The sequence below is a fragment of the Pelobates fuscus genome, chromosome 2 (genome assembly GCF_036172605.1).
Source record: "Pelobates fuscus isolate aPelFus1 chromosome 2, aPelFus1.pri, whole genome shotgun sequence".
Lineage (NCBI taxonomy): Eukaryota > Metazoa > Chordata > Amphibia > Anura > Pelobatidae > Pelobates > Pelobates fuscus.
The window spans coordinates 64,570,134-64,595,257 of record NC_086318.1 but is presented as its reverse complement, the minus strand read 5'-3'; the positions used below and the strand labels follow the sequence as shown (position 1 = coordinate 64,595,257).

The window sequence follows — 25,124 nt, the reverse complement described above, 5'->3', positions numbered from 1 at the left end:
ACCATATCATGGATTTTATCTCTATCTGTTCCACCTTTTCTATTATTCTTGGGTCACCTATGAAAAAATCAATCCTTGAGTGTGAATTGTGGGGCCATGAGTAAAAGGAGTATTCTTTAATTATTGGGTTTCTTATTCTCCAAATATCATACAAATTGTTATTTTTAATAATATTAGAAAAGGTTTTAATGTTCCTAAGTTTAGTTTTATCTATGTTTATACTATTTTCTCTATGTATGTCCATTTCTGTATCCAGAACACAGTTGAAATCTCCCCCAAATAATATACAACCCATAGCAATTTTATCTACACGCTCTAGGATTTGAGAGAGTAATTTCATCGGGTTGATATTAGGTAAGTATACATTTACTAATGTATATAGGTCACCATTAATTGTACAAACTAAAATTAGGAACCTTCCTTCTATATCACTATCCTGATATTGTATTTCTACTTGTATGTATTTTGAAAACATAATTGCCACCCCTGCCCTTTTTTCTTCTTTTTTAGAAGAAGTGAATACCAATGGAAAAAAATTCTTACACCAACTACTTTTCTCTTTAAGGGTCCAATGTGTCTCCTGTATTAGTGCCACTTGGATTTTTTCGGATACCAAATAGTCATTAAAAGCCCATTTTTTTTAGATTTGAAAATCTCCCTCTACTAAAATGTTTTGTAAGAATTCCTCAATCGTCTTACAACAATTAAATTGCTTGACACACTTTTCCAAAAAACTACACTCCTGTTTCTTCACCTTCTATGTTTTTCAAATATACAATCTGCTCTAATATATGGTGACTTTTATGATTCCCTAGGCTAAACGTAAGCACCTTCCTTCTTTTTTTATTTTTTCAATAAAGGAGATATAAAATTAAATATCTCGCCCAACGTGGGGCTCGAACCCACAACCCTGAGATTAAGAGTCTCATGCTCTACCGACTGAGCTAGCCGGGCTGATACCTACATGCATTATGCTCTGACTTCGGATGCAAAGGATGGATGGAGAGAGCTTGCAAAGCTCTCTATCTTGGTTTAACTATTTAATATAATATATAAATTTACCTTCTTAAACAAGAGAAAAATCAGACCACTTCACCCTATAGAATTCACCCTGTAATGAAAAGTCTTCAAGTCTGCATTCCGAGAGAGCTTTGCGGAAGCAAAGGGTGGACAGAGGGAACTCGCAAAGCTTAAACCATATAAAGTTGCCTTCTTAAACAATGGCTTCATTGCTCTTATGGAAATAATATGACTTAATTCCTTATATTCTAAGGTAGCATTTTGTTAACATTTTCCCCTGCTAGGTTGTGTCCACTGGTTTATGGTTAGATTTGAAAATCTCCCTCTACTAAAATGTTTTGTAAGAATTCCTCAATCGTCTTACAACAATTAAATTGCTTGACACACTTTTCCAAAAAACTACACTCCTGTTTCTTCACCTTCTATGTTTTTCAAATATACAATCTGCTCTAATATATGGTGACTTTTATGATTCCCTAGCCTAAACGTAAGCACCTTCCTTCTTTTTTTATTTTTTCAATAAAGGAGATATAAAATTACATATCTCGCCCAACGTGGGGCTCGAACCCACGACCCTGAGATTAAGAGTCTCATGCGCTACCGACTGAGCTAGCCGGGCTGATACCTACATGCTTTATGCTCTGACTTTGGATGCAAAGGGTGGATGGAGAGAGCTTGCAAAGCTCTCTATCTTGGTTTAACTATTTAATATAATATATAAATTTACCTTCTTAAACAAGAGAAAAATCAGACCACTTTACCCTATATAATTCACCCTGTAATGAAAAGTCTTCAAGTCTGCATTCCGAGAGAGCTTTGCGGAAGCAAAGGGTGGACGGAGGGAACTCGCAAAGCTCTCTATCTTAATGTATGATATAAAATTTACCTTCTTTTTTTTTTTTTTTTTTTTTTTATTTCAGACATTACCAGCCGAGAGACTTTTCGAATACATCATTGTATAAGGCTTTGATAAAGAGTCATCATCAATATAGTATTTCCTCTCCCTATCTCATTTGACTACTTTCCGTACTCCCTATCTCTCTTCCTCTCTCTCCCTTCCCCATTGTCCCTTCCCCTCCACTCTCTTCTCCCCTTCCCTCTCCCTACTCTCCTCGCTTGCTCACCTCTTCTCTTCCCCAAATTCCCGACCACTTTTATTTTAGGGTTCTACTTTTTGATCCTATGCGAGTCTGTTTCCATATCCATGGACCAGATACCATTGAATATTCAATGTCTCTATTTATGGGAGACAGAGGGCGGGGGGTAGTGGTGGGTAGAGACAGGGGAGAAAAATCTCTTCTACATTCATTCATCAATCACTCATACATTGTCTTGGTACAGTGGTGAATTTAATTTTCTCATCTCTATCTTATGGAAGTATATATTGTGTTTTTAACTGTTTCTATGAAAAAAAATTTTTCCTCTTGTTCCAACAATTCTAACCAGTTAAGCCAAAAATTATTCTCTTTACTGTTACTTCGACTTTTGTTTACTCCCATTTCCATTCTTATCTGAAATTGTATTTGTTGTATAAGCTTTGCTTTCGAGAATTCTTGTGTCTTTTTCCAGTTTCTAGCTATAATTATTTTTGACGCTATCAAACAATGAGTTGTCAATATCTGTTTTCTTTTGATTAAAGCAGGCCACCTAAAGTGAAGCAACATCATATCTGGGCTGGTCTCTATTTTAATATTATCCAGTTTAAGTAACAGAATTCTCACCCAGCTCCACAAGGGGGTTACTATTTTACATTGCCACCATATGTGAAGATAATCTTCTCTTGATTCTCCACATCTCCAACATAGGTGATCATTTTCTGTTGAAATTCTTAACATTCTTGTAGGTACCCAGTGCCATTTATTTATTACCTTGTAATGGGTTTCCAGTAAATGTATGCTATGCACATATTTGTTTACCTTAGCTAACACCCCATACCATATTTCTATGTCTATATTTATATGTAAAAGTTTCTCCCAGCTTTTTATTGCTGTTGGGTAATGTTCTGTTACCTTAGTATCTAATATTCTAATACTTTTTGAGAATAGTTTTCTTGTTTCGTCATTATCAAATATAGTTTTAATTGCGTTGTACCTATTCCCTTGGTTCATAAATTTGTATTTTTTTATGTAGGTATTTATTCTTATATATGAAAAGACTTCTTGTGGCGAAAGAGACGCTTCATTTTTTAATACTTTAAAAGATTTCACCTTATCATCTATGTATATGTTTTCTACTGTAGTGATATTTCCTTCTTTCCATTTTTTTAGAGAAATATTACGTTATTTCTCTTTCTAGATGTTCAATATTTTGGAAACCAAAGATTTTGTTTTTAATATCTAGTTTATTTTTTAACTTTTCCCACATAGGTAGTAAATGTCTCAGCACATGAGAAGTAGAATAGTCACATATTTTGTCATTCCATATTATGTTAGCTAACTTCTTGGTTTGACACATTTCAGACTCTAACCAGAACCAACCCTCCTTAAATATGGATTCTTTCTGTAATAGTGTTATATGATAAATTATCCCCGCCTCATAATATTTTTCTATGTTTGGATAACTTAGTCCACCTTTACTTGTGTGATTGCTTAATGTATCTATTTTTATTCTAGGTTTTTTGCCTCTCCATACAAAATTAGAAAAAGTTGATTTTATTAGTTTTATCCATGGGGGAGGGATTGTTAGTGGCAACATTCTGAACATATATATCCATTTAAGGAGGACATAGGACCTTAAGGTGTTAATTCTACCCCACCATGATAGTTCTAGTTGGCGCCATTCCTTTAAATCTTTATTAGTACGTTTTAGTAGGTGCAAGAAATTTATTTCCATTAGTCTATCTATATGCTTAATTATTCTAATCCCCAAATATACAAATTCTTCTGGTTGTGAGAAACCATATTTAATTTGAATTTCCTTTATTTTACTTACTCCTACGTTTTTATACAGAGCAATCGATTTAGTCATATTTATTTTATAATTTGAAATAATACTATACAGTTAAATTTCTGTCATTATTTGGGGTAAAGAATTTTCTAAGTTTTTAATATATAAAAGAGTATCGTCTGCGTATAATGATATTTTTAAATCTCCCTTAGTTGTATTGAGGCCTTTTATTAATTGATTTTGTCTTATTTTTAAAGCCAAAATCTCCATGGTGATGATAAATAAGATTGGAGACAGGGGACATCCCTGCCTCGTTCCATTTTTAGTTGGTTTGTTAAGATTTTATCCGCCCTGTTTTGACGATAATAATATATAATTTTTAATCTAGACATTTTTTTTTTAGACATTTTTTTTCTATATTTTCTAATATTTTGTTTTTTATGGTCTGTTTCATTTTCTCTATTTTTATTTGACCTTCTCTATTTGGATTATCCTTATATTCTTTGATAATTTGGTTTAATTGAATATACAACATAGCCAACCCCAATCCTTCTGTTCTTTGAATATGTTTTTTAATCTTTATACAGTGCCCTCTAATCGTTGCCTTATATGCGCACCATATTGTTACAATTAATCCAATTGAGGAGGTGAGGGAGATTTTTTGTGTACCTCCCTCACCTCCTCTCTCCCTCTCTCCCCCCAACCTCCCCTCCCCCTCCACCCCCTCTCCCCCTACCCCCTAAGGGACAAGAGAGGGGGAGAGAAGAAGAGAGAGAAGGGAAAAAAAGGAAAAAAAAAACAACACATTACACCCCTATTATATTCCTGTGATCTACACCGTTCTTTGATCCTCGCATTATAATCTACTCTAATTATTATGTTTCATCTATTGCTTCTTTCAAAACCTTGTACTTTTAGTGCCCGTGTTCTCTATTTTATTTGCCCCCTTCTTCACCTTCTATGTTTTTCAAATATACAATCTGCTCTAATATATGGTGACTTTTATGATTCCCTAGGCCAAACGTAAGCACCTTCCTTCTTTTTTTATTTTTTCAATAAAGGAGATATAAAATTACATATCTCGCCCAACGTGGGGCTCGAACCCACGACCCTGATATTAAGAGTCTCATGCTCTACCGACTGAGCTAGCCGGGCTGATTCCTACATGCATTATGCTCTGACTTCGGATGCAAAGGGTGGATGGAGAGAGCTTGCAAAGCTCTCTATCTTGGTTTAACTATTTAATATAATATATAAATTTACCTTCTTAAACAAGAGAAAAATCAGACCACTTTACCCTATAGAATTCACCCTGTAATGAAAAGTCTTCAAGTCTGCATTCCGAGAGAGCTTTGCGGAAGCAAAGGGTGGACAGAGGGAACTCGCAAAGCTTAAACCATATAAAGTTGCCTTCTTAAACAATGGCTTCATTGCTCTTATGGAAATAATATGACTTAATTCCTTATATTCTAAGGTAGCATTTTGTTAACATTTTCCCCTGCTAGGTTGTGTCCACTGGTTTATGGTTAGATTTGAAAATCTCCCTCTACTAAAATGTTTTGTAAGAATTCCTCAATCGTCTTACAACAATTAAATTGCTTGACACACTTTTCCAAAGAACTACACTCCTGTTTCTTCACCTTCTATGTTTTTCAAATATACAATCTGCTCTAATATATGGTGACTTTTATGATTCCCTAGGCTAAACGTAAGCACCTTCCTTCTTTTTTTATTTTTTCAATAAAGGAGATATAAAATTAAATATCTCGCCCAACGTGGGGCTCGAACCCACGACCCTGAGATTAAGAGTCTCATGCTCTACCGACTGAGCTAGCCGGGCTGATACCTACATGCATTATGCTCTGACTTCGGATGCAAAGGGTGGATGGAGAGAGCTTGCAAAGCTCTCTATCTTGGTTTAACTATTTAATATAATATATAAATTTACCTTCTTAAACAAGAGAAAAATCAGACCACTTTACCCTATATAATTCACCCTGTAATGAAAAGTCTTCAAGTCTGCATTCCGAGAGAGCTTTGCGGAAGCAAAGGGTGGACGGAGGGAACTCGCAAAGCTCTCTATCTTAATGTATGATATAAAATTTACCTTCTTTTTTTTTTTTTTTTTTTTTTTTTATTTCAGACATTACCAGCCAAGAGACTTTTCGAATACATCATTGTATAAGGCTTTGATAAAGAGTCATCATCAATATAGTATTTCCTCTCCCTATCTCTTTTGACTACTTTCCGTACTCCCTATCTCTCTTCCTCTCTCTCCCTTCCCCATCGTCTCTCTTCTCCCCTTCCCTCTCCCTACTCTCCTCGCTTGCTCACCTCTTCTCTTCCCCAAATTCCCGACCACTTTTATTTTAGGGTTCTACTTTTTGATCCTATGCGAGTCTGTTTCCATATCCATGGACCAGATACCATTGAATATTCAATGTCTCTATTTATGGGAGACAGAGGGCGGGGGGTAGTGGTGGGTAGAGACAGGGGAGAAAAATCTCTTCTACATTCATTCATCAATCACTCATACATTGTCTTGGTACAGTGGTGAATTTAATTTTCTCATCTCTATCTTATGGAAGTATATGTTGTGTTTTTAACTGTTTCTATGAAAATTTTTTTTTTCCTCTTGTTCCAACAATTCTAACCAGTTAAGCCAAAAATTATTCTCTTTACTGTTACTTCGACTTTTGTTCACTCCCATTTCCATTCTTATCTGAAATTGTATTTGTTGTATAAGCTTTGCTTTCGAGAATTCTTGTGTCTTTTTCCAGTTTCTAGCTATAATTATTTTTGACGCTATCAAACAATGAGTTGTCAATATCTGTTTTCTTTTGATTAAAGCAGGCCACCTAAAGTGAAGCAACATCATATCTGGGCTGGTCTCTATTTTAATATTATCCAGTTTAAGTAACAGAATTCTCACCCAGCTCCACAAGGGGGTTACTATTTTACATTTCCACCATATGTGAAGATAATCTCCTCTTGATTCTCCACATCTCCAACATAGGTGATCATTTTCTGTTGAAATTCTTAACATTCTTGTAGGTACCCAGTGCCATTTATTTATTACCTTGTAATGGGTTTCCAGTAAATGTATGCTATGCACATATTTGTTTACCTTAGCTAACACCCCATACCATATTTCTATGTCTATATTTATATGTAAAAGTTTCTCCCAACTTTTTATTGCTGTTGGGTAATGTTCTGTTACCTTAGTATCTAATATTCTAATACTTTTTGAGAATAGTTTTCTTGTTTTGTCATTATCAAATATAGTTTTACTTGCGTTGTACCTATTCCCTTGGTTCATAAATTTGTATTTTTTTTAGGTAGCTATTTATTCTTATATATGAAAAGACTTCTTGTGGCGAAAGAGACGCTTCATTTTTTAATACTTTAAAAGATTTCACCTTATCATCTATGTATATGTTTTCTACTGTAGTGATATTTCCTTCTTTCCATTTTTTTAGAGAAATATTAGGTATTTCTCTTTCTAGATGTTCAATATTTTGGAAACCAAAGATTTTGTTTTTAATATCTAGTTTCTTTTTTAACTTTTCCCACATAGATAGTAAATGTCTCAGCACATGAGAAGTAGAATAGTCACATATTTTGTCATTCCATATTATGTTAGCTAACTTCTTGGTTTGACACATTTCAGACTCTAACCAGAACCAACCCTCCTTAAATATGGATTCTTTCTGTAATAGTGTTATATGATAAATTATCCCCGCCTCATAATATTTTTCTATGTTTGGATAACTTAGTCCACCTTTACTTGTGTGATTGCTTAATGTATCTATTTTTATTCTAGGTTTTTTGCCTCTCCATACAAAATTAGAAAAAGTTGATTTGATCATTTTTATCCATGGGGGAGGGATTGTTAGTGGCAACATTCTGAACATATATATCCATTTAGGGAGGACATAGGACATACCTTAAGGAGTTAATTCTACCACACCATGATAGTTCTAGTTGGCGCCATTCCTTTAAATCTTTATTAGTACGTTTTAGTAGGTGCAAGAAATTTATTTCCATTAGTCTATCTATATGCTTAATTATTCTAATCCCCAAATATACAAATTCTTCTGGTTGTGAGAAGCCATATTTAATTTGAATTTCCTTTATTTTACTTACTCCTACGTTTTTATACAGAGCAATCGATTTAGTCATATTTATTTTATAATTTGAAATGGTACTATACAGTTCAATTTCTATCATTATTTGGGGTAAAGAATTTTCTAAGTTTTTAATATATAAAAGAGTCTGCGTATAATGATATTTTTTAAATCTCCCTTAGTTGTATTGAGGCCTTTTATTAATTGATTTTGTCTTATTTTTAAAGCCAAAATCTCCATGGTGATGATATATAAGATTGGAGACAGGGGACATCCCTTCCTCGTTCCATTTTCTAATCCGAACCAGGAAGAACATATGTTTTGACCTACTGATCTTGCTAATGGGTTGGCATATAAAGCTCTAATCGCATCCAGCATCCACCCAGAGATATTAAATGCTTCCAAGGCCTTAAACATGAATCCCCAACTGACCCTGTCAAACGCTTTCTCTGCGTCCAAAGACAGGATCAGTAGGGGATCCCCGCTTTTGTCCGCCATATCCATTGCATCTATTAGCCTCCTCACATTATTACCTGAGTTTCTCCCAGGAATAAATCCACTTTGATCTGGATTAATTATATCCTCCAATATTGTTTTTAATCTCTTGGCTAAAATTGATGCGAACAACTTGACATCAACATTTATTAAGGAGATTGGTCTATAATTTTTGACTTCTGTTGGTATTTTGCCTGGTTTTAGTATTGGCAGAACATTTGCCTTCAACATTTCTTGTGGAAACGCTCCCTTTTTTATGGCATCATTAAAAGTCTCAGTTAGTGGATCTGCTATTATATCCTTCATCTCTTTATAGAACCTATTACTAAAACCATCTGGGCCTGGAGTTTTATATTGTACCAATTTATTTATTTGTTCTAATACCTCTTCTCTTGTGATATCTTTATTAAGATTTTCTCTTTGTTCTGTGGATATTTTTGGAATTTTCACCTCCTTAAGATAGTTATCTATTTTCTCGTTTGAGTTATTTTTAGGTAAATTATACAAGGATTTATAGAATTGATTAAAAGCTTCTCCTATTTCTTTAGGTGCTATGCAAGTTTTTCCGTCATATATAATTTTGTCTATTCTATTATCAGCTCTTTTTTTTTTAGTTGGTTTGTTAAGATTTTATCCGCCCTGTTTTGACGATAATAATATATAATTTTTAATCTAGACATTTTTTTTTCTATATTTTCTAATATTTAGTTTTTTATGGTCTGTTTCATTTTCTCTATTTTTATTTGACCTTCTCTATTTGAATTATCCGTATATTCTTTGATAATTTGGTTTAATTGAATATACAACATAGCCAACCCCAATCCTTCTGTTCTTTGAATATGTTTTTTAATCTTTATACAGTGCCCTCTAATCGTTGCCTTATATGCGCACCATATTGTTACATCTGATAACTCTAACGATCTATTTTCTATAAAAAAATATTTTGTGACCTCTCTCAGGAGTTCTTGATTTTCTTTATTGTATAAGATTGACTCGTCTAATTTCCAGGTTGACCTTGGATGGTTTGTCTTCCCTTCTTTTAATGTCATTATAATACTGTTGTGATCGGACCATATCATGGATTTTATCTCTAGCTGTTCCACCTTTTCTATTATTCTTGGGTCACCTATGAAAAAATCAATCCTTGAGTGTGAATTGTGGGGCCATGAGTAAATGGAGTATTCTTTAATTATTGGGTTTCTTATTCTCCAAATATCATACAAATTGTTATTTTTAATAATATTAGAAAAGGTTTTAATGTTCCTAAGTTTAGTTTTATCTATGTTTATACTATTTTCTCTATGTATGTCCATTTCTGTATCCAGAACACAGTTGAAATCTCCCCCAAATAATATACAACCCATAGCAATTTTATCTACACGCTCTAGGATTTGAGAGAGTAATTTCATCGGGTTGATATTAGGTAAGTATACATTTACTAATGTATATAGGTCACCATTAATTGTACAAACTAAAATTAGGAACCTTCCTTCTATATCACTATCCTGATATTGTATTTCTACTTGTATGTATTTTGAAAACATAATTGCCACCCCTGCCCTTTTTTCTTCTTTTTTAGAAGAAGTGAATACCAATGGAAAAAAATTCTTACACCAACTACTTTTCTCTTTAAGGGTCCAATGTGTCTCCTGTATTAGTGCCACTTGGATTTTTTCGGATACCAAATAGTCATTAAAAGCCCATTTTTTTTAGATTTGAAAATCTCCCTCTACTAAAATGTTTTGTAAGAATTCCTCAATCGTCTTACAACAATTAAATTGCTTGACACACTTTTCCAAAAAACTACACTCCTGTTTCTTCACCTTCTATGTTTTTCAAATATACAATCTGCTCTAATATATGGTGACTTTTATGATTCCCTAGGCTAAACGTAAGCACCTTCCTTCTTTTTTTATTTTTTCAATAAAGGAGATATAAAATTATATATCTCGCCCAACGTGGGTCTCGAACCCACGACCCTGAGATTAAGAGTCTCATGCTCTACCGACTGAGCTAGCCGGGCTGATACCTACATGCATTCTGCTCTGACTTCGGATGCAAAGGGTGGATGGAGAGAGCTTGCAAAGCTCTCTATCTTGGTTTAACTATTTAATATAATATATAAATTTACCTTCTTAAACAAGAGAAAAATCAGACCACTTTACCCTGTAGAATTAACCCTGTAATGAAAAGTCTTCAAGTCTGCATTCCGAGAGAGCTTTGCGGAAGCAAAGGGTGGACAGAGGGAACTCGCAAAGCTTAAACCATATAAAGTTGCCTTCTTAAACAATGGCTTCATTGCTCTTATGGAAATAATATGACTTAATTCCTTATATTCTAAGGTAGCATTTTGTTAACATTTTCCCCTGCTAGGTTGTGTCCACTGGTTTATGGTTAGATTTGAAAATCTCCCTCTACTAAAATGTTTTGTAAGAATTCCTCAATCGTCTTACAACAATTAAATTGCTTGACACACTTTTCCAAAAAAATACACTCCTGTTTCTTCACCCTCTATGTTTTTCAAATATACAATCTGCTCTAATATATGGTGACTTTTATGATTCCCTAGGCTAAACGTAAGCACCTTCCTTCTTTTTTTATTTTTTCAATAAAGGAGATATAAAATTAAATATCTCACCCAACGTGGGGCTCGAACCCACGACCCTGAGATTAAGAGTCTCATGCTCTACCGACTGAGCTAGCCGGGCTGATACCTACATGCATTCTGCTCTGACTTCGGATGCAAAGGGTGGATGGAGAGAGCTTGCAAAGCTCTCTATCTTGGTTTAACTATTTAATATAATATATAAATTTACCTTCTTAAACAAGAGAAAAATCAGACCACTTTACCCTGTAGAATTAACCCTGTAATGAAAAGTCTTCAAGTCTGCATTCCGAGAGAGCTTTGCGGAAGCAAAGGGTGGACAGAGGGAACTCGCAAAGCTTAAACCATATAAAGTTGCCTTCTTAAACAATGGCTTCATTGCTCTTATGGAAATAATATGACTTAATTCCTTATATTCTAAGGTAGCATTTTGTTAACATTTTCCCCTGCTAGGTTGTGTCCACTGGTTTATGGTTAGATTTGAAAATCTCCCTCTACTAAAATGTTTTGTAAGAATTCCTCAATCGTCTTACAACAATTAAATTGCTTGACACACTTTTCCAAAAAAATACACTCCTGTTTCTTCACCCTCTATGTTTTTCAAATATACAATCTGCTCTAATATATGGTGACTTTTATGATTCCCTAGGCTAAACGTAAGCACCTTCCTTCTTTTTTTATTTTTTCAATAAAGGAGATATAAAATTAAATATCTCGCCCAACGTGGGGCTCGAACCCACGACCCTGAGATTAAGAGTCTCATGCTCTACCGACTGAGCTAGCCGGGCTGATACCTACATGCATTATGCTCTGACTTCGGATGCAAAGGGTGGATGGAGAAAGCTTGCAAAGCTCTCTATCTTGGTTTAACTATTTAATATAATATATAAATTTACCTTCTTAAACAAGAGAAAAATCAGACCACTTTACCCTATATAATTCACCCTGTAATGAAAAGTCTTCAAGTCTGCATTCCGAGAGAGCTTTGCGGAAGCAAAGGGTGGACGGTGGGAACTCGCAAAGCTCTCTATCTAAATGTATGATATAAAATTTACCTTCTTCTTTTTTTTTTTTTTTTATTTCAGACATTACCAGCCGAGAGACTTTTCGAATACATCATTGTATAAGGCTTTGGTAAAGAGTCATCATCAATATAGTATTTCCTCTCCCTATCTCATTTGACTACTTTCCGTACTCCCTATCTCTCTTCCTCTCTCTCCCTTCCCCCTCGTCCCTTCCCCTCCACTCTCTTCTCCCCTTCCCTCTCCCTACTCTCCTCGCTTGCTCACCTCTTCTCTTCCCCAAATTCCCGACCACTTTTATTTTAGGGTTCTACTTTTTGATCCTATGCGAGTCTGTTTCCATATCCATGGACCAGATACCATTGAATATTCAATGTCTCTATTTATGGGAGACAGAGGGCGGGGGGTAGTGGTGGGTAGAGACAGGGGAGAAAAATCTCTTCTACATTCATTCATCAATCACTCATACATTGTCTTGGTACAGTGGTGAATTTAATTTTCTCATCTCTATCTTATGGAAGTATATGTTGTGTTTTTAACTGTTTCTATTACATTTTTTTTTTCCTCTTGTTCCAACAATTCTAACCAGTTAAGCCAAAAATTATTCTCTTTACTGTTACTTCGACTTTTGTTTACTCCCATTTCCATTCTTATCTGAAATTGTATTTGTTGTATAAGCTTTGCTTTAGAGAATTCTTGTGTCTTTTTCCAGTTTCTAGCTATAATTATTTTTGACGCTATCAAACAATGAGTTGTCAATATCTGTTTTCTTTTGATTAAAGCAGGCCACCTAAAGTGAAGCAACATCATATCTGGGCTGGTCTCTATTTTAATATTATCCAGTTTAAGTAACAGAATTCTCACCCAGCTCCACAAGGGGTTACTATTTTACATTTCCACCATATGTGAAGATAATCTCCTCTTGATTCTCCACATCTCCAACATAGGTGATCATTTTCTGTTGAAATTCTTAACATTCTTGTAGGTACCCAGTGCCATTTATTTATTACCTTGTAATGGGTTTCCAGTAAATGTATGCTATGCACATATTTGTTTACCTTAGCTAACACCCCATACCATATTTCTATGTCTATATTTATATGTAAAAGTTTCTCCCAGCTTTTTATTGCTGTTGGGTAATGTTCTGTTAACTTAGTATCTAATATTCTAATACTTTTTGAGAATAGTTTTCTTGTTTCGTCATTATCAAATATAGTTTTAATTGCGTTGTACCTATTCCCTTGGTTCATAAATTTGTATTTTTTTTAGGTAGCTATTTATTCTTATATATGAAAAGACTTCTTGTGGCGAAAGAGACGCTTCATTTTTTAATACTTTAAAAGATTTCACCTTATCATCTATGTATATGTTTTCTACTGTAGTGATATTTCCTTCTTTCCATTTTTTTAGAGAAATATTAGGTATTTCTCTTTCTAGATGTTCAATATTTTGGAAACCAAAGATTTTGTTTTTAATATCTAGTTTCTTTTTTAACTTTTCCCACATAGGTAGTAAATGTCTCAGCACATGAGAAGTAGAATAGTCACATATTTTGTCATTCCATATTATGTTAGCTAACTTCTTGGTTTGACACATTTCAGACTCTAACCAGAACCAACCCTCCTTAAATATGGATTCTTTCTGTAATAGTGTTATATGATAAATTATCCCCGCCTCATAATATTTTTCTATGTTTGGATAACTTAGTCCACCTTTACTTGTGTGATTGCTTAATGTATCTATTTTTATTCTAGTTTTTTTGCCTCTCCATACAAAATTAGAAAAAGTTGATTTTATCATTTTTATCCATGGGGGAGGGATTGTTAGTGGCAACATTCTGAACATATATATCCATTTAGGGAGGACATAGGACCTTAAGGTGTTAATTCTACCCCACCATGATAGTTCCAGTTGGCGCCATTCCTTTAAATCTTTATTAGTACGTTTTAGTAGGTGCAAGAAATTTATTTCCATTAGTCTATCTATATGCTTAATTATTCTAATCCCCAAATATACAAATTCTTCTGGTTGTGAGAAGCCATATTTAATTTGAATTTCCTTTATTTTACTTACTCCTACGTTTTTATACAGAGCAATCGATTTAGTCATATTTATTTTATAATTTGAAATGGTACTATACAGTTCAATTTCTGTCATTATTTGGGGTAAAGAATTTTCTAAGTTTTTAATATATAAAAGAGTATCGTCTGCGTATAATGATATTTTTAAATCTCCCTTAGTTGTATTGAGGCCTTTTATTAATTGATTTTGTCTTATTTTTAAAGCCAAAATCTCCATGGTGATGATATATAAGATTGGAGACAGGGGACATCCCTGCCTCGTTCCATTTTCTAATCCGAACCAGGAAGAACATATGTTTTGACCTACTGATCTTGCTAATGGGTTGGCATATAAAGCTCTAATCGCATCCAGCATCCACCCAGAGATATTAAATGCTTCCAAGGCCTTAAACATGAATCCCCAACTGACCCTGTCAAACGCTTTCTCTGCGTCCAAAGACAGGATCAGTAGGGGATCCCCGCTTTTGTCCGCCATATCCATTGCATCTATTAGCCTCCTCACATTATTACCTGAGTTTCTCCCAGGAATAAATCCACTTTGATCTGGATTAATTATATCCTCCAATATTGTTTTTAATCTCTTGGCTAAAATTGATGCGAACAACTTGACATCAACATTTATTAAGGAGATTGGTCTATAATTTTTGACTTCTGTTGGTATTTTGCCTGGTTTTAGTATTGGCAGAACATTTGCCTTCAACATTTCTTGTGGAAACGCTCCCTTTTTTATGGCATCATTAAAAGTCTCAGTTAGTGGATCTGCTATTATATCCTTCATCTCTTTATAGAACCTATTACTAAAACCATCTGGGCCTGGAGTTTTATATTGTACCAATTTATTTATTTGTTCTAATACCTCTTCTCTTGTGATATCTTTATTAAGATTTTCTCTTTGTTCTGTGGATATTTTTGGAATTTTCACCTCCTTAAGATAGTTATCTATTTTCTCGTTTGAGTTATTTTTAGGTGAATTATACAAGGATTTATAGAATTGATTAAAAGCTTCTCCTATTTCTTTAGGTGCTATGCAAGTTTTTCCGTCATATATAATTTTGTCTATTCTATTATCAGCTCTTTTTTTTTTTAGTTGGTTTGTTAAGATTTTATCCGCCCTGTTTTGACGATAATAATATATAATTTTTAATCTAGACATTTTTTTTTCTATATTTTCTAATATTTTGTTTTTTATGGTCTGTTTCATTTTCTCTATTTTTATTTGACCTTCTCTATTTGGATTATCCTTATATTCTTTGATAATTTGGTTTAATTGAATATACAACATAGCCAACCCCAATCCTTCTGTTCTTTGAATATGTTTTTTAATCTTTATACAGTGCCCTCTAATCGTTGCCTTATATGCGCACCATATTGTTACATCTGATAACTCTAACGATCTATTTTCTATAAAAAAATATTTTGAGACCTCTCTCAGGAGTTCTTGATTTTCTTTATTGTATAAGATTGACTCGTCTAATTTCCAGGTTGACTTTGGATGGTTTGTCTTCCCTTCTTTTAATGTCATTATAATACTGTTGTGATCGGACCATATCATGGATTTTATCTGTTCCACCTTTTCTATTATTCTTGGGTCACCTATGAAAAAATCAATCCTTGAGTGTGAATTGTGGGGCCATGAGTAAAAGGAGTATTCTTTAATTATTGGGTTTCTTATTCTCCAAATATCATACAAATTGTTATTTTTAATAATATTAGAAAAGGTTTTAATGTTCCTAAGTTTAGTTTTATCTATGTTTATACTATTTTCTCTATCTATGTCCATTTCTGTATCCAGAACACAGTTGAAATCTCCCCCAAATAATATACAACCCATAGCAATTTTATCTACACGCTCTAGGATTTGAGAGAGTAATTTCATCGGGTTGATATTAGGTAAGTATACATTTACTAATGTATATAGGTCACCATTAATTGTACAAACTAAAATTAGGAACCTTCCTTCTATATCACTATCCTGATATTGTATTTCTACTTGTATGTATTTTGAAAACATAATTGCCACCCCTGCCCTTTTTTCTTCTTTTTTAGAAGAAGTGAATACCAATGGAAAACATTTCTTACACCAACTACTTTTCTCTTTAAGGGTCCAATGTGTCTCCTGTATTAGTGCCACTTTTTTTCGGATACCAAATAGTCATTAAAAGCCCATTTTTTTTTAGGTGTATTTAAGCCCTGGATATTAATTGAGATTAATTTCAACATTTAATAACTGATTAACCATCCTCTCTTACTTCCTCGGCGATTATCTCTAATCGCAATGTCATTCACCACTGTACCTAATTCATTCATACTACTCATACACTCTTCCATTTGACGTCTTCTGCTAAACTCTCTATATTGATTAGAGATCTATACTTTCGTTAGCTTAAATTGCCTTCTTGTAGGCAATCTCTAAGTCCTATTAGAACTCATGTGGCGGTGCTGATTTATTTACCGAATCTATGATTATTGTTTATTTCACCTATACTCGGATTTTTTGTGTACCTCCCTCACCTCCTCTCTCCCTCTCTCCCCTCCAACCTCCCCTCCCCCTCCACCCCCTCTCCCCCTACCCCCTAAGGGACAAGAGAGGGGGAGAGAAGAAGAGAGAGAGAGAAGGGAAAAAAAGGAAAAAAAAACAACAACAAATTACACCCCTATTATATTCCTGCGATCTACACCGTTCTTCTTTGATCCTCGCATTATAATCTACTCTAATTATTATGTTTCATCTATTGCTTCTTTCAAAACCTTGTACTTTTAGTGCCCGTGTTCTCTATTTTATTTACCCCCTTCTTCACCTTCTATGTTTTTCAAATATACAATCTGCTCTAATATATGGTGACTTTTATGATTCCCTAGGCCAAACGTAAGCACCTTCCTTCTTTTTTTATTTTTTCAATAAAGGAGATATAAAATTACATATCTCGACCAACGTGGGGCTCGAACCCACGACCCTGAGATTAAGAGTATCATGCTCTACCGACTGAGCTAGCCAGGCTGATTCCTACATGCATTATTCTCTGACTTCGGATGCAAAGGGTGGATGGAGAGAGCTTGCAAAGCTCTCTATCTTGGTTTAACTATTTAATATAATATATAAATTTACCTTCTTAAACAAGAGAAAAATCAGACCACTTTACCCTATAGAATTCACCCTGTAATGAAAAGTCTTCAAGTCTGCATTCCGAGAGAGCTTTGCGGAAGCAAAGGGTGGACAGAGGGAACTCGCAAAGCTCTCTATCTTAATGTAAGATATAAAATTTACCTTCTTAAACAAGAGAAAAATCATATCACTTTACCCTATAAGATTCAAGCAATCCACCCTGTAATGAAACGTCTCCAGGTTGGCATTCCTAGACTCGTAAAACAATCAGAAACAGTGAAGGATATAATGGGCCATAGTAGCTCTTGTTCCACAGTGAGATCTAGTTTTGATTTTAATCCCTTAGTTTCTGTCCAGGTAATAAGATTTGAAAATCTCCCCTTTTTGGATCATAACGAGAAGTCTCCAAGTCTACATTTCTAGAGTCGTAAAACAATTAGAAATGGTGAAGGAAATGATGGGCCATAGTAGCTCTTGTCTGACAGTGGGGTTTAATTTAGATTGTATTCAGTTAGACTGTGTCCAGTAACATGTGATTAGCATTGAAAACCTACCCCTTTTGGATTGTTTCATTTCTCCTGGCCTGATGGTGAAAGAGATCATAGACCCTAGTTGCTTATGTTGGAAGGTGAGATTTAGCTCCACTGAACCATATAAAGTTGCCTTCTTAAACAATGGCTTCATTGCTCTTATGGAAATAATATGACTTAATTCCTTATATTCTAAGGTAGCATTTTGTTAACATTTTACCCTGCTAGGTTGTGTCCACTGGTTTATGGTTAGATTTGAAAATCTCCCTCTACTAAAATGTTTTGTAAGAATTCCTCAATCGTCTTACAACAATTAAATAGCTTGACACACTTTTCCAATGAACTACACTCCTGTTTCTTCACCTTCTATGTTTTTCAAATATACAATCTGCTCTAATATATGGTGACTTTTATGATTCCCTAGGCCAAACGTAAGCACCTTCCTTCTTTTTTTATTTTTTCAATAAAGGAGATATAAAATTACATATCTCGCCCAACGTGGGGCTCGAACCCACGACCCTGAGATTAAGAGTCTCATGCTCTACCGACTGAGCTAGCCAGGCTGATTCCTACATGCATTATTCTCTGACTTTGGATTCAAAGGGGGGATGGAGAGAGCTTGCAAAGCTCTCTATCTTGGTTTAACTATTTAATATAATATATAAAGTTACCTTCTTAAACAAGAGAAAAATCAGATCACTTTACCCTATAGAATTCACCCTGTAAGGAAAAGTCTTCAAGTCTGCATTCCGAGACAGCTTTGAGGAAGCAAAGGATGGACGGAGAGAACTCGCAAAGCTCTCTATCTTAATGTAAGATATAAAATTTACCTTCTTAAACAAGAGAAAAATCATATCACTTTACCGTATAAGATTCAAGCAATCCACCCTGTAATGAAACGTCTCCAGGTTGGCATTCCTAGACTCGTAAAACAATCAGAAACAGTGAAGGATATAATGGGCCATAGTAAAACAATTAGAAATGGTGAAGGAAATGATGGGCCATAGTATCTCTTGTCTGACAGCGGGGTTTAATTTAGATTTTATTCAGTTAGACTGTGTCCAGTAACATGTGATTAGCATTGAAAACCTACCCCTTTTGGATTGTTTCATTTCTCCTGGCCTGATGGTGAAAGAGATCATAGACCCTAGTTGCTTATGTTGGAAGGTGAGATTTAGCTCCACTGAACTATATAAAGTTGCCTTCTTAAACAATGGCTTCATTGCTCTTATGGAAATAATATGACTTAATTCCGTATATTCTAAGGTAGCATTTTGTTAACATTTTCCCCTGCTAGGTTGTGTCCACTGGTTTATGGTTAGATTTGAAAATCTCCCTCTACTAAAATGTTTTGTAAGAATTCCTCAATCTTCTTACAACAATTAAATTGCTTGACACACTTTTCCAAAGAACTACACTCCTGTTTCTTCACCTTCTATGTATTTCAAATATACAATCTGCTCTAATATATGGTGACTTTTATGATTTCATAAGATTCAAGCAATCCACCCTGTAATGAAACGTCTCCAGGTTGGCATTCCTAGACTTGTAAAACAATCAGAAACAGTGAAGGATATAATGGGCCATAGTAGCTCTTGTTCCACAGTGAGATCTAGTTTTGATTTTAATCCCTTAGTTTCTGTCCAGGTGATAAGATTTGAAAATCTCCTCTTTTTGGATCATAACGAGAAGTCTCCAAGTCTACATTTCTAGAGTCGTAAAACAATTAGAAATGGTGAAGGAAATGATGGGCCATAGTAGCTCTTGTCTGACAGTGGGGTTTAATTTAGATTGTATTCAGTTAGACTGTGTCCAGTAACATGTGATTAGCATTGAAAACCTACCCCTTTTGGATTGTTTCATTTCTCCTGGCCTGATGGTGAAATAGATCATAGACCCTAGTTGCTTATGTTGGAAGGTGAGATTTAGCTCCACTGAACCATATAAAGTTGCCTTCTTAAACAATGGCTTCATTGCTCTTATGGAAATAATATGACTTAATTCCTTATATTCTAAGGTAGCATTTTGTTAACATTTTACCCTGCTAGGTTGTGTCCACTGGTTTATGGTTAGATTTGAAAATCTCCCTCTACTAAAATGTTTTGTAAGAATTCCTCAATCGTCTTACAACAATTAAATAGCTTGACACACTTTTCCAATGAACTACACTCCTGTTTCTTCACCTTCTATGTTTTTCAAATATACAATCTGCTCTAATATATGGTGACTTTTATGATTCCCTAGGCCAAACGTAAGCACCTTCCTTCTTTTTTTATTTTTTCAATAAAGGAGATATAAAATTACATATCTCGCCCAACGTGGGGCTCGAACCCACGACCCTGAGATTAAGAGTCTCATGCTCTACCGACTGAGCTAGCCAGGCTGATTCCTACATGCATTATTCTCTGACTTTGGATTCAAAGGGGGGATGGAGAGAGCTTGCAAAGCTCTCTATCTTGGTTTAACTATTTAATATAATATATAAAGTTACCTTCTTAAACAAGAGAAAAATCAGATCACTTTACCCTATAGAATTCACCCTGTAAGGAAAAGTCTTCAAGTTTGCATTCCGAGACAGCTTTGAGGAAGCAAAGGATGGACGGAGGGAACTCGCAAAGCTCTCTATCTTAATGTAAGATATAAAATTTACCTTCTTAAACAAGAGAAAAATCATATCACTTTACCGTATAAGATTCAAGCAATCCACCCTGTAATGAAACGTCTCCAGGTTGGCATTCCTAGACTCGTAAAACAATCAGAAACAGTGAAGGATATAATGGGCCATAGTAAAACAATTAGAAATGGTGAAGGAAATGATGGGCCATAGTATCTCTTGTCTGACAGCGGGGTTTAATTTAGATTTTATTCAGTTAGACTGTGTCCAGTAATATGTGATTAGCATTGAAAACCTACCCCTTTTGGATTGTTTCATTTCTCCTGGCCTGATGGTGAAAGAGATCATAGACCCTAGTTGCTTATGTTGGAAGGTGAGATTTAGCTCCACTGAACTATATAAAGTTGCCTTCTTAAACAATGGCTTCATTGCTCTTATGGAAATAATATGACTTAATTCCGTATATTCTAAGGTAGCATTTTGTTAACATTTTCCCCTGCTAGGTTGTGTCCACTGGTTTATGGTTAGATTTGAAAATCTCCCTCTACTAAAATGTTTTGTAAGAATTCCTCAATCGTCTTACAACAATTAAATTGCTTGACACACTTTTCCAAAGAACTACACTCCTGTTTCTTCACCTTCTATGTTTTTCAAATATACAATCTGCTCTAATATATGGTGACTTTTATGATTTCATAAGATTCAAGCAATACACCCTGTAATGAAACGTCTCCAGGTTGGCATTCCTAGACTTGTAAAACAATCAGAAACAGTGAAGGATATAATGGGCCATAGTAGCTCTTGTTCCACAGTGAGATCTAGTTTTGATTTTAATCCCTTATTTTCTGTCCAGGTGATAAGATTTGAAAATCTCCCCTTTTTGTATCATAACGAGAAGTCTCCAAGTCTGCATTTCTAGAGTCGTAAAACAATTAGAAATGGTGAAGGAAATGATGGGCCATAGTAGCTCTTGTCTGACAGTGGGGTTTAATTTAGATTTTATTCAGTTAGACTGTGTCCAGTAACATGTGATTAGCATTGAAAACCTACCCCTTTTGGATTGTTTCATTTCTCCTGGCCTGATGGTGAAAGAGATCATAGACCCTAGTTGCTTATGTTGGAAGGTGAGATTTAGCTCCACTGAACCATATAAAGTTGCCTTCTTAAACAATGGCTTCATTGCTCTTATGGAAATAATATGACTTAATTCCTTATATTCTAAGGTAGCATTTTGTTAACATTTCCCCCTGCTAGGTTATGTCCACTGGTTTATGGTTAGATTTGAAAATCTCCCTCTACTAAAATGTTTTGTAAGAATTCCTCAATCGTCTTACAACAATTAAATTGCTTGACACACTTTTCCAAAGAACTACACTCCTGTTTCTTCACCTTCTATGTTTTTCAAATATACAATCTGCTCTAATATATGGTGACTTTTATGATTTTATAAGATTCAAGCAATCCACCCTGTAATGAAACGTCTCCAGGTTGGCATTCCTAGACTCGTAAAACAATCAGAAACAGTGAAGGATATAATGGGCCATAATAGCTCTTGTTCCACAGTGAGATCTAGTTTTGATTTTAATCCCTTAGTTTCTCTCAAGGTGATAAGATTTGAAAATCTCCCCTTTTTGGATCATAACGAGAAGTCTCCAAGTCTGCATTTCTAGAGTCGTAAAACAATTAGAAATGGTGAAGGAAATGATGGGCCATAGTAGCTCTTGTCTAACAGTGGGGTTTAATTTAGATTTTATTCAGTTAGACTGTGTCCAGTAACATGTGATTAGCATTGAAAACCTACCCCTTTTGGATTGTTTCATTTCTCCTGGCCTGATGGTGAAAGAGATCATAGACCCTAGTTGCTTATGTTGGAAGGTGAGATTTAGCTCCACTGAACTATATAAAGTTGCCTTCTTAAACAATGGCTTCATTGCTCTTATGGAAATAATATGACTTAATTCCGTATATTCTAAGGTAGCATTTTGTTAACATTTTCCCCTGCTAGGTTGTGTCCACTGGTTTATGGTTAGATTTGAAAATCTCCCTCTACTAAAATGTTTTGTAAGAATTCCTCAATCTTCTTACAACAATTAAATAGCTTGACACACTTTTCCAAAGAACTACACTCCTGTTTCTTCACCTTCTATGTTTTTCAAATATACAATTTGCTCTAATATATGGTGACTTTTATGATTTTATAAGATTCAAGCAAACCACCCTGTAATGAAACGTCTCCAGGTTGGCATTTCTAGACTTGTAAAACAATCAGAAACAGTGAAGGATATAATGGGCCATAGTAGCTCTTGTTCCACAGTGAGATCTAGTTTTGATTTTAATCCCTTAGTTTCTGTCCAGGTGATAAGATTTGAAAATCTCCTCTTTTTGGATCATAACGAGAAGTCTCCAAGTCTACATTTCTAGAGTCGTAAAACAATTAGAAATGGTGAAGGAAATGATGGGCCATAGTAGCTCTTGTCTGACAGTGGGGTTTAATTTAGATTTTATTCAGTTAGACTGTGTCCAGTAATATGTGATTAGCATTGAAAATCTACCCCTTTTGGATTGTTTCATTTCTCCTGGCCTGATGGTGAAAGAGATCATAGACCCTAGTTGCTTATGTTGGAAGGTGAGATTTAGCTCCACTGAACTATATAAAGTTGCCTTCTTAAACAATGGCTTCATTGCTCTTATGGAAATAATATGACTTAATTCCGTATATTCTAAGGTAGCATTTTGTTAACATTTTCCCCTGCTATGTTGTGTCCACTGGTTTATGGTTAGATTTGAAAATCTCCCTCTACTAAAATGTTTTGTAAGAATTCCTCAATCGTCTTACAACAATTAAATTGCTTGACACACTTTTCCAAAGAACTACACTCCTGTTTCTTCACCTTCTATGTTTTTCAAATATACAATCTGCTCTAATATATGGTGACTTTTATGATTTTATAAGATTCAAGCAATCCACCCTGCAATGAAACGTCTCCAGGTTGGAATTCCTAGACTTGTAAAACAATCAGAAACAGTGAAGGATATAATGGGCCATAGTAGCTCGTGTTCCACAGTGAGATCTAGTTTTGATTTTAATCCCTTAGTTTCTGTCCAGGTGATAAGATTTGAAAATCTCCCCTTTTTTGGATCATAACGAGAAGTCTCCAAGTCTGCATTTCTAGAGTCGTAAAACAATTAGAAATGGTAAGGAAATGATGGGCCATAGTAGCTCTTGTCTAACAGTGGGGTTTAATTTAGATTTTATTCAGTTAGACTGTGTCCAGTAACATGTGATTAGCATTGAAAACCTACCCCTTTTGGATTGTTTCATTTCTCCTGGCCTGATGGTGAAAGAGATCATAGACTCTAGTTGCTTATGTTGGAAGGTGAGATTTAGCTCCACTGAACCATATAAAGTTGCCTTCTTAAACAATGGGGTTTAATTTAGATTTTATTCAGTTAGACTGTGTCCAGTAACATGTGATTAGCATTGAAAACCTACCCCTTTTGGATTGTTTCATTTCTCCTGGCCTGATGGTGAAAGAGATCATAGACCCTAGTTGCTTATGTTGGAAGGTGAGATTTAGCTCCACTGAACCATATAAAGTTGCCTTCGTAAACAATGGCTTCATTGCTCTTATGGAAATAATATGACTTAATTCCTTATATTCTAAGGTAGCATTTTGTTAACACTTTCCCCTGCTAGGTGGTGTCCACTTGTTTATTGTTAGATTTGAAAATCTTCCTCTACTAAAATGTTTTGTAAGAATTCCTCAATCGTCTTACAACAATTAAATTGCTTGACACACTTTTCCAAAGAACTACACTCCTGTTTCTTTACCTTCTATGTTTTTCAAATATACAATCTGCTCTAATATATGGTGACTTTTATGATTTTATAAGATTCAAGCAATCCACCCTGCAATGAAACATCTCCAGGTTGGCATTCCTAGACTTGTAAAACAATCAGAAACAGTGAAGGATATAATGGGCCATAGTAGCTCTTGTTCCACAGTGAGATCTAGTTTTGAATTTAATCCCTTAGTTTCTGTCCAGGTGATAAGATTTGAAAATCTCCCCTTTTTTGGATCATAACGAGTAGTCTCCAAGTCTGCATTTCTAGAGTCGTAAAACAATTAGAAATGGTGAAGGAAATGCTGGGCCATAGTAGCTCTTGTCTAACAGTGGGGTTTAATTTAGATTTTATTCAGTTAGACTGTGTCCAGTAACATGTGATTAGCATTGAAAACCTACCCCTTTTGGATTGTTTCATTTCTCCTGGCCTGATGGTGAAAGAGTGTAGTTCTTTGGAAAAGTGTGTCAAGCTATTTAATTGTTGTAAGACGATTGAGGAATTCTTACAAAACATTTTAGTAGAGGGAGATTTTCAAATCTAACCATAAACCAGTGGACACAACCTAGCAGGGGAAAATGTTAACAAAATGCTACCTTAGAATATAAGGAATTAAGTAATATTATTTCCATAAGAGCAACAAAGCCATTGTTTAAGAAGGCAACTTTATATGGGTTAGTTATTGAAAAAAAAAAAAAAAAAAGAAGCAAGGTGCTTACGTTTGGCCTAGGGAATAATAAAAGTCACCATATATTAGAGCAGATTGTATATTTGAAAAACATAGACGGTGAAGAAAC

General features: G+C 34.7%; 7 non-coding genes across 7 annotated transcripts; all 7 read right to left on the bottom strand.

Moving 5' to 3' along the window:
* Nucleotides 1–881: 881 nt before the first annotated feature.
* Nucleotides 882–954, bottom strand: TRNAK-CUU (transfer RNA lysine (anticodon CUU)). Its single transcript has one exon. It is a non-coding gene; the product is annotated as a tRNA-Lys (tRNA).
* Nucleotides 955–5,673: 4,719 nt separating this feature from the next.
* On the bottom strand, nucleotides 5,674–5,746 carry TRNAK-CUU (transfer RNA lysine (anticodon CUU)). Its single transcript has one exon. It is a non-coding gene; the product is annotated as a tRNA-Lys (tRNA).
* Nucleotides 5,747–10,478: 4,732 nt separating this feature from the next.
* On the bottom strand, nucleotides 10,479–10,551 carry TRNAK-CUU (transfer RNA lysine (anticodon CUU)). Its single transcript has one exon. It is a non-coding gene; the product is annotated as a tRNA-Lys (tRNA).
* Nucleotides 10,552–11,163: 612 nt separating this feature from the next.
* TRNAK-CUU (transfer RNA lysine (anticodon CUU)) lies at nucleotides 11,164–11,236 on the bottom strand. Its single transcript has one exon. It is a non-coding gene; the product is annotated as a tRNA-Lys (tRNA).
* A 612-nt stretch (nucleotides 11,237–11,848) lies between these two features.
* TRNAK-CUU (transfer RNA lysine (anticodon CUU)) lies at nucleotides 11,849–11,921 on the bottom strand. Its single transcript has one exon. It is a non-coding gene; the product is annotated as a tRNA-Lys (tRNA).
* Nucleotides 11,922–18,359: 6,438 nt separating this feature from the next.
* On the bottom strand, nucleotides 18,360–18,432 carry TRNAK-CUU (transfer RNA lysine (anticodon CUU)). The gene has a single exon. It is a non-coding gene; the product is annotated as a tRNA-Lys (tRNA).
* A 1,747-nt stretch (nucleotides 18,433–20,179) lies between these two features.
* TRNAK-CUU (transfer RNA lysine (anticodon CUU)) lies at nucleotides 20,180–20,252 on the bottom strand. Its single transcript has one exon. It is a non-coding gene; the product is annotated as a tRNA-Lys (tRNA).
* Between the last annotated feature and the right edge of the window lie 4,872 nt (nucleotides 20,253–25,124).